Source organism: Sapajus apella, unplaced genomic scaffold, assembly GCF_009761245.1.
Source record: "Sapajus apella isolate SASKATOON/1434 unplaced genomic scaffold, GSC_monkey_1.0 scaffold84, whole genome shotgun sequence".
Taxonomy (NCBI): Eukaryota; Metazoa; Chordata; class Mammalia; order Primates; family Cebidae; genus Sapajus; species Sapajus apella.
Genome location: NW_022437024.1, coordinates 6299884 through 6309497, shown reverse-complemented (window position 1 = coordinate 6309497; position 9614 = coordinate 6299884).

Here is a 9614-nt window from a genome sequence, read left to right as displayed (position 1 = left end):
TTGATTTGGTTTCCAAGTCTTATTGATCTATGAAATGGAAGTGTTAAAAATAAAGTTAAAGATTAAAGCTGAGAGATAATTTAGTTCTAAACACAGTGGTCTGAATTGACAGAAGTCACATTGGGGAGATCATGAACTACTTGCCAAAGGCTAAAGCTGACAAGTGAATTATCTGGGAATTTAGTTCAAATGTAACACACTTTGAATTCAGACAATCTATGAGCCAGGAGATGACAGTTGGGTCAGAAGTTATGTATACCAGAGCTAAGGTCAGAAGCAAAAGTGTATTTTTGAAATTGAGCAGAAGACTGGAGGGAGGGAGTAGACGTCCTTGTCTGAAATAGATAGGGAAAGGATAAGTTGTGACTAAGAATAATGCTTTTAATGGGTCTTTGAAACAAGCATTTTGGAATTTATCCATGTTTGTTGGCTCTCCCACCAGACTGGATTGGGGAATTAAAGAGATAGCCTCCTAATAAAAACTGTAGACTTTTAGTCCACTAGTCCTATAAAGATGAGGTTAAAATACTCAAGGTAACTAAACAGAAATCAAACTCTAAAAATTATGGAACGCATATAAGACACACATCTGCTGCTACACCCCCAATTTTCTTTTGATATACACTAGGATATTTCAAATTAAACTGAATTATTCTGAAGGTCATTTTAAATGACAATTTTACTATAGTTGTGAATTACAAAGATTTGAATTGCAACATGCAAAGACTAATTTTCTGGGCTCTAATTTTTTAAGAACACAATCAACTGAATCTGATTGGCATAATTATCCTTTCACAGATAGCTTTAAACTGTTTATTTGGATCTTAGCTAAAATGAGCAAGGGAAGGAAGAAACAGCTATTAATTTCATGAGTCCAGATTTTAAGCTTTATGAAGCTTCAATGAGGCTGTTTAAAGATTACGCTTCTAAACTAATGTATAGCCACAAACTAGAAATAAGTCAGAGAATAAAATTAATTATCTTACATTTTTATCTGACATTATTCTATATTATTTTGCATAATAAAGTGTAGATATGCTTTGGTTAACTTTAAATTAAGTCAGATACAGAGATTTTTAAAGTAATATTTTTTTATGGACAAATAAAACTAAAAATGACACAAGTGACTATTAGAATTTTATTTCTTAGCAAAAGAAATTTTGTCACATGGACTCTAAAACTGAATGCCCTTATGGATAAATATGATTTCTACTTTAAGTTCTTTTTTTTTTTTTTGAGATGGAGTTTCACTCTTACTGCAGGCTGGAGTTCAGTGGTGTGATCTCAGCTCAGCCAACTGTGTTCAAGCCATTCTCCTGCCTCAACCTCTTAAGTAGCTAGGATTACAGCCACCTGCCACCAAGCCTGGCTTTTTTTTTTTTTTTTTGTTTTTTTAGTAGAGATGGGTTTTCATCATGTTGGCCAGGCTGGTCTTGAACTCCTGACCTCAGGTGATCCACCTGTCTCAGCCTCCCAAAGTGCTAGGATTATAGGTGTGAGCCACCAAGCCTGGCCTACTCTCAGTTCTTTAATGAACCTCTCGACATCAGTGGTGAGTGAAAACATAACACTATATCAGAATCTTATCCAAAAGACAGGCAATATCAAATGCTGGTGAGGATATGGACCCAGGGGAACATCCAGTGGGAATGTGAATTACTGGAGCCACTATGGAGAACAATATGGTGGTTTCTCAAAATAATAATAGGACTACCATATGATCGAGCAATCCCACTGATGGCTATATATCTAAAGAAAGGAAATCAGTAAACTGAAGAGATATCTTCATCCCCACATTTATTTCAGCACTATTCACAATAGCCAAGATTTGGGATCAACTTGTATCCACACCAGCAGATTAATGACTAAAAAAAAAAAAAAAAAAGCGGTACACATACCCAATGGAATATTAGTCAGCCATAAAAAGAGTGAAATCTTATCATTTGCAACAACGCAGATGGAACTGGACATTACGTGAAGTGAAATAAACCAGGACATTACGTGAAGTGAAAGACGAATAGTACGTTTTCACTCATATATGGAACCTAAAAAAAATTGGTTTTATGGAGACAACGAGTAGAATGATAGATAATAGGGGGTGTTAGGGATTTGTGGGTGGGTTGGGAGGTTGGAGAGAGGTTGGTTAATGAATATAAACATACAGTTGTATATAAGGAATAAGTTTTACTGTTCAATATCAAAGTCGTTTGACTACAGTAAACAACAATGTATAATATATTTCAAAATAGCTAGAAGAGGGGAATTGAAATGTTCCCAACACATAAAAATGATAAATACTTGAGGTGATGGATCCCCTAAATACATGACTTGATCATTACACATTCTGTACACAAAATATCACAGGTATCCCATAAATATGTACAAATATTATGCATCTATTTTGAAAGAAAGATCCTAGGGGAAAAAGCCAGAGAGAAGCCATAGATTGCCTTTGAAGACTGATAGTTTTTTCTGAATGGCAATGGTGAAAAGCAGACTAAAATGGGATAATCATTTCACAGGACTAAGATTAAATGTGAGCCAACCAATATATATCCAAAGACATTATCGCTCAAGAGCAAGGACAGTTTCAGACTCAATAAGCATAGAGTATACTTCCAACAGATTGTCACATAAGGAATTTATAAAATATATGATTTCAGGAGAAGAAAATTATTCTATATGGAAGATCTGAAATGCAAGAGGCAATGATAATCATTTGTATTATAAGATCAAATTTAAAACAAGTCAGTTCGACTGTGAAAATGAGTAATGATGTCTGATTTTGAAAATTTAGAAAAATAATTTACTGTCAGCATTACTGAGTTTTAAATTACATGGCATTTGCAGAAGTTCATGCATATTTTTACCTAACAAAGTTTTACAGGGCTATGGCTCTTACAATCAGGTTCCTTTCAGGATAAGCATATTTGTTTTCTTCCCATTTGTTTTATTTTTAGTTTATTTTATGATTTATTTTCAACTTATTTTTGGTAAAGTATTCGGTTTCTTTTTTTGGTTTTCTCTGTGAGATTTTTTCAGTCCTGGATTTGAACCAACAAGTAGTTTGATGACATGAATCTTGACTTTTTGTGTTTGGGTGCATTCAAAACTTTTTTAAAACATATCTAAATTATGTTTTATATCATGTTAAAATTGCAAAATTCCCAAAAATCTACAACGTAATCACTTATGTAAAGGGCTTTTAAAATTACTGTTGCAGGGCACAAGTTCAGTCAGTTTCAGCTTATTTTTTTCTGTTCTAACTTTAAGTGAGGTGAAAATTCATTCTTCAGTTAACTATCATATACAGAACAGCCTTTTGTTTTATTTTTGGCCATTTCACACATGTATGTTATTTGCTTGATACTCGAATGTATCAGAGTTATTGATCAGTGATTTACAATATGACAAGTACCTGAAATATGTGTATTCCAGATATAAAATGTTGGAAATTCCCCAAATATGCTTGCACTTTTCTACGAAACCCAAAGTAATTTTAATACCAAGACTTGTTTAAAGCATAGATTTGCCAATTTTTGCTGTGTAATTTTTTGGTGAGATAGTTTTTTAATCTCTCTGTCTCTGCTTCCCATCAACAAAATAAGTTTTATTATCATTGCCCTGCTCATTTCAGCTTGCTGTATAGATAGATCTCTGTGACAGACATTTTCCCGCTAAAAATGAAACACAGTCCATCTCTCTATAGAGACTATCTGGGAGAGGCTAGTTCATATTCACAGACAGGCACTCTTTAAAAAAGTATCGGGAAAGAGAAACCTGAAGCTAAGAGTTTATAACGGTGAGATTCAAGCTAATGACTTTCATCATATATACAATTTTTCAGCGTAATGTATATATTTTTGCCTAACAAAAGGAAATTCACCTAGGCTCTTGAAAATAGCTCTCCATACAGGCTATCCTGGTTCACGTGCTTTTCAGGTAGGTTCTTTCCTTTCCTAAAAGCCAAGCCCACATGCATGGTGCCTTTCTAACCCTCAGTTACTATTGATTGCTATCCTTACTAAGCAACCTTGGAGGTGAGGTGTTTTGGGCACCATATGGGCCACAGAAATAGATACAGGAAATATATATATTCCCTGTTTCTCTGGACATGGTAATACAACCTAAATATCAATAATCTATTTAAAAGACACAAAATCTAAAATGTTCTATATAGGAGGTTTATGTACAAAGTAGTTTATTTAATGAAAAGGTCATAATTTTTCTGTAATAGCTATCTCATATAATGATTTCCATTCACTGACTATAGATAAATGTAATATACTTTCTGAGTTGCTTGCTTCATTTCAATTAATTAAATAATTAAGTATTTCTCATTGTATGCTTGACTTCTCTGTGTTAATGATATCTGGCCATCACTTTGCTCTAAAATATGATAATATTGAAGCCCAAATTATCTTTCCTTCCCAGTTTTCCTGCTCCTGTTAATAAGGCAGTTAATGTCCTACTATTCCAGGCTTGAAAACTCTTCATCATCCCTAACTCATTCAGTTTCTGCAAACATGTTTCCACAAACATTTCTCCGAATTGCTTGTTCATCTTTACTACCACCAATCACCCACTGAATTATTTCTATCCATGGTTTTTCTGAACATCTTTGAACATACTTTGTTTCTCAATATTAATTTTGTTCTTACTGAGAAAGATTTAGTGGTAGTATTAAAGCTGACTTGGTATCAATAATCACTGAGGAATAGGGCACCCAAGGCTGAAGGATTTGCTTGGTTGAAATGGAGGTGGATATAGAGGTGGGTCCCTAAGGAGGAGCTGGACTTTCCAGGCATAGGATCCAGTGGAGAAATACTGCTCAAATTTAATTCCCCAAATGGTCATTATTTCAGTTTTCAATCTGGTGAACAGGGAATAGTGGGAACAATTCCAAGCTCTTAGGAACAGGCCTACTAGCATAAATGACTTAAAAATATTTCCATATAGGGAAGAAAACCAATCAAGGCAATTGTCATGTAAAAAAAGCCTTCATTCTTTGGGAAGAAAATTGCCAATAGTGTTCTTTATCAAATATATTTTGGGTGAATATTATCTTAAAGATTCCAATAACAAAATACAATTTCATTTGCAACATGTATGGTCGAACATAGCTAAATTCTGGCATCATTGAATTAATGAAAACAAGTCTAAGAATAAAGACCATGAGATTGCAGGGATTTGCAAAAGGAAATTCTGTTTCAGATTCTCATGGGAAGGTTTCTGTTCTCAGCTGGAGTTCCTTTGGGAAGAATTTAATTATCAAAGTGACAGGGAACTAGTCTTTGCTTAGATAAATAACAAAATTCTATCAGAGACAAATGATTTCTCTATAGTAGAATTTATAATAACTTGACTATTTACATCTACTAAATGAAAATTCAGAAACTAATCTTAGGTTGATTGTATACATTCAAAGATAGCCAACAATCAATAAATGCCGAATGAAATATCTACTATATGTTGAGTTTTCTGCTATGTATTATAGGAATGTAATTTGTTTTTAATTTGATTTCTGTAACATTTTCAGTTTTGTTATATAATCCTGTAAGCTGATTTAAAAAAATAAATATGAACAAATGCTAAGAACAAGAATCATTTATGTTTGAGAAAAGATACCTCAATGTCAAGAGACAGCATGGTGGAGTAGAAAGAACATTAGGATTATGTGTCAGAGAAATTGTAGCTGAAATTCTAGCTTCTATTTCCTGAAAATATTTCTCTTGGCTATCTACTTAAAATACTCTCTGAGCCTCAGTGTGCATGACAATAAACTGGGAATAATATAATCTAGAAATCTTATTTACAGCGTTGTTAAAATAAGCAAAAACATTTTATTTGATATTTTTTTAAAGTTTACAAAATATGTAAAGTTTACATATTTTGTAAACTTTAAAAAAATATATCTTGACTTAAGAAACTGGTTTTTGGTTTTGTTTTGTTTTTCTTTTCACTTTTTAAAAATTGTACTTTAGGTTCTGGAGTACATGTGCGGATCATGCAGGATTGTTGCATAGGTACACAAAAGGCAATGTGGCTTGCTGCCTCCATCCCCCCAGCACCTATATCTGGCATTTCTCCCCATGTTGTCCCTCCCCAACCTCCCCACCTCCCACTGTCCCTTCCCTAGCCCCCCAATAGACCCCAGTGTGTGATGCTCTTCTCCCTGTGTCTATGTGTTCTCATTGTTCAACACCCACCTATGAGTGAGAGCATGCAGTATTTGATTTTCTGTTCTTGTGTCAGTTTGCTGCAAATGATGGTTTCCAGATTCATCTATGTCCCTACAAAGGATATGAACTCATCGTTTTTTATGGCTGCATAGTATTTCACAGAAATACAAACTACCATCAGAGATTACTACAAACAACTCTATGCACATAAGCCAGTAAACCTGGAAGAAACGAATAAATTCCTGGACACTTGCACCCTACCAAGCCTAAACCAGGAAGAATTTGAAACCCTGAATAGACCAATAACAAGGGCTGGAGTTGAGGCAGCACTTAATAGCCTACTAACCAAAAAAAGTCCAGTTCCAGATGGGTTTGCAGCTGAATTCTACCAGACATACAAAGAGGAGCTGGTACCACTCCTTCTGAAATGATTCCAAACAATACAAAAAGAAAGTGTTTTTTTAAAAATGTGGAAAAGTCTATGTAAACAGCATTCTCTTTTTTCCAGAGACCAAAATGAATGTTTTTCAGAAGCTTTTTCACTATCAATTTATAAACCCGGTTACAAAAGCAAACTTAACTCTGCATTGAAAGCGTTGCTAAGACAAACGTATGCTCCCTCACCTCTGCTTCTTCTCTTACTTCTCTTAGCTTGAGCATTGGACAGCCGACTCACTACTGGACAGATTAAGTTCACAGCCCCAGTGGTATCTTAAACTTAACGTCTAAAACTGGAAACATATGTTCCTTTAAACTATTTCTTGCAGTAAAAATAACAAAAATTAATGCAGTTAATGACACCACTATCAACATAATTGTTTAAGTCAAAATTTAATCAGACTGTTCCTGGACAGAACCAGGTCCTGTTTTGTGTTCTTGCAGCCCAAAAATGAGATGCAGATGAACCGGGAAAAAAGAGTTTATTTCTGTAACCAGGTACAAGGAGAAGATCAGAGATAATCCATGAGACCAATTCAGAATTCTAAGTTTTTCCAGTGCTTATACCTGTTTTGAACTATATGCCTGTGTGCGGTATCATATTTGCCTATGTCTATAGGTGATGAATTTTGTTTTAACTAAAACATCAGAGGCCGGAAATGTCCTCTAAATACACTAATGCATGCGGCCCCTGGTACTGGGATGATGAAGAAATGTCCACTAAATCTACTTAATCTATGAGGCCCCTAGTACCAAGCTGATTACTTCTATTTTAAGTTACCTATGGTTTGGATCTAGAGAGTTGCTTCAGACCTCCAACAAATTTATTTAATTCAAGATGAGTCTTGGTACAAGGAAGAATGTAGGGCTGTCTTGATTCATCCCAGGTTTTGTGGACCCCAAACAGTTCCTTGTACAAGGAATTTGAGAAAGTTTCCCTTATCTTGACTTGCCCTGGGCTTTGCTAGAAGCCTGGGGACGGCTCTGACCAAACGTGTTTCATTTTTGGCTTTGGTGTCTGGACATCAATTTCCCTTTGTTTAGTTATTAACCTAAGGTTAAGGCAGATGCCATGGAAATTTGCCAGTATAACTGGAGTGCTATGGAGGACTCTGTGTGACTGTCAGGGAGAACTGACTTGCCACAAAACAATCACCGAATCTTGCTGATATTCAGATTTTTATTGGCTACTTCTCCAACATTTTCCCTTTATCTCATTGTCATGCTTGTCAAGACCCTTTCTGAGGGTACTTAGTCTTCTAACAGGTATCCTTGCTTCTCCTTTTTCATTCTCTTTTTATTTCCTCTCTTTCTACTTCCAAACCATGTTCCATGTTACTTTCAGAGTAGAACGTATAATCAAAAACCTTTCCTCTCATACTTAAAATTTCTTGATATCTCTTTGCATCCTTTAGGATAATGTCCATAGCTTGCCATATGAGGTCACTATGAATTACCTGTGTCTTATAAATGTGCCCCAGTTCCCATCATTTTCTACCTAATTCTTGGCTCTCAATCAGAGGCATTTCAGTGCCCAGGATTTACCATACTGCTTTCTACCTTTGTGATTTTGCTCAAGCTGTTAGCTCTGTCTGCAATACCTTCAGTATTAGTTTTTTTATGTTATGTGACAAGTTACTGCAAACTTTGCAGCTTAAAACCACATACATCTATTTTTTTTTTTTTTTTTAGAGTTTTGGAGATCAGAGCTCAGTTTCACTACATTGAAATCAAGGCATCAGTGGGGCGTCACCCTCAGCGACACCAGGGGACAATTTTTTTCTTGCCTTTTCCAGCTTCTGGTGGCTCCAGTGTCCCTTGGCATGTGGCCACATCAATTCAATCTCTGCCTCTGTGGTCACATTGCCTTCTCTTCTTCTGTGTCAAACCTCCTTCTCTTTTTTATAAGGACACTTTTCATTGAATTTAGGGCTCACACTGGCAATCTGATATAATCTTCCTGTTTTACTCAGCTCAGGCTATTATAACAAAATACCATAAACTAGATGGCTTAAATAGCAGGCACTTATTTCTCTCTGTCTGGACACTGGGAAATCCAAGATCAAGGTGCCAGCATACTCAGTGTCTTGTTAGGGTGCTGTTTCTGGCTTGTAGAAAGCCACCTTCTTGCTGTCTGCTCACATGGCCTTTCCTTAGTGAGAACTCAATACAGTGGAGAGACACAGACCTTTCTGTCTTCCTCTACCTGCAAGGGCACTAATTCCAATATGAAGGTCCCACCTTGTGACCTAATCTAACCTTAATTACCTCTCAAAAGCTCCTACCTGTAAATACCATCACATTGGGGTCTGGGCTTCAACACATGAATTTTTGGAGGACTTGAACATTCAGCCCACGACATTCCTACCTTAAGATTTTTAACTTAATTACATTTACAAATAGTCTTTATCTATATAAAGCAACATTCATAAGTTCCAGGTTAGGTTCTAATATCTTTGGGGGCCATTATTTAGCCTACTGCCGCTTTCTTTTAGAATTTAGCTAGGTTTCTCTTACTGATGACCCTTGGCACCCTATACTTACCCCTGAATTTACACTTACTACATAAATGTTAAATCTTCTAACTAGAATGAATACTCCTCAAGGGAAAAGGATGTACATTTTATTCATATTTCCTTTTCACTTTTAATACCTTAGGATAGTGTCTGGCACATAATAGGTGTTCATTATGTATTTATTGAACTTTTGAAATAATGACAGCTCTGATTTTTATGTTTCAAAATAAATGACTTAGCCAGTGAGAATAAACAAGAAAGATAACATATGGTTGTCTTACTCTCTGAAGCACCTTATGGGCAATGTGGCTTGCTTCCTGACACTATCCAGTGAAATACAGGTTTTCCTCATTTCGTTGTGCTTTTTTTTATTTTGCTTCACAGATACTGCATTCTTTACAAATGGAAGGTTTGTGGGAAATCTGCATCAAGCAAGTCTGTTAACACCATTTTTTTTTCCAACAGCAGATGCTCACTT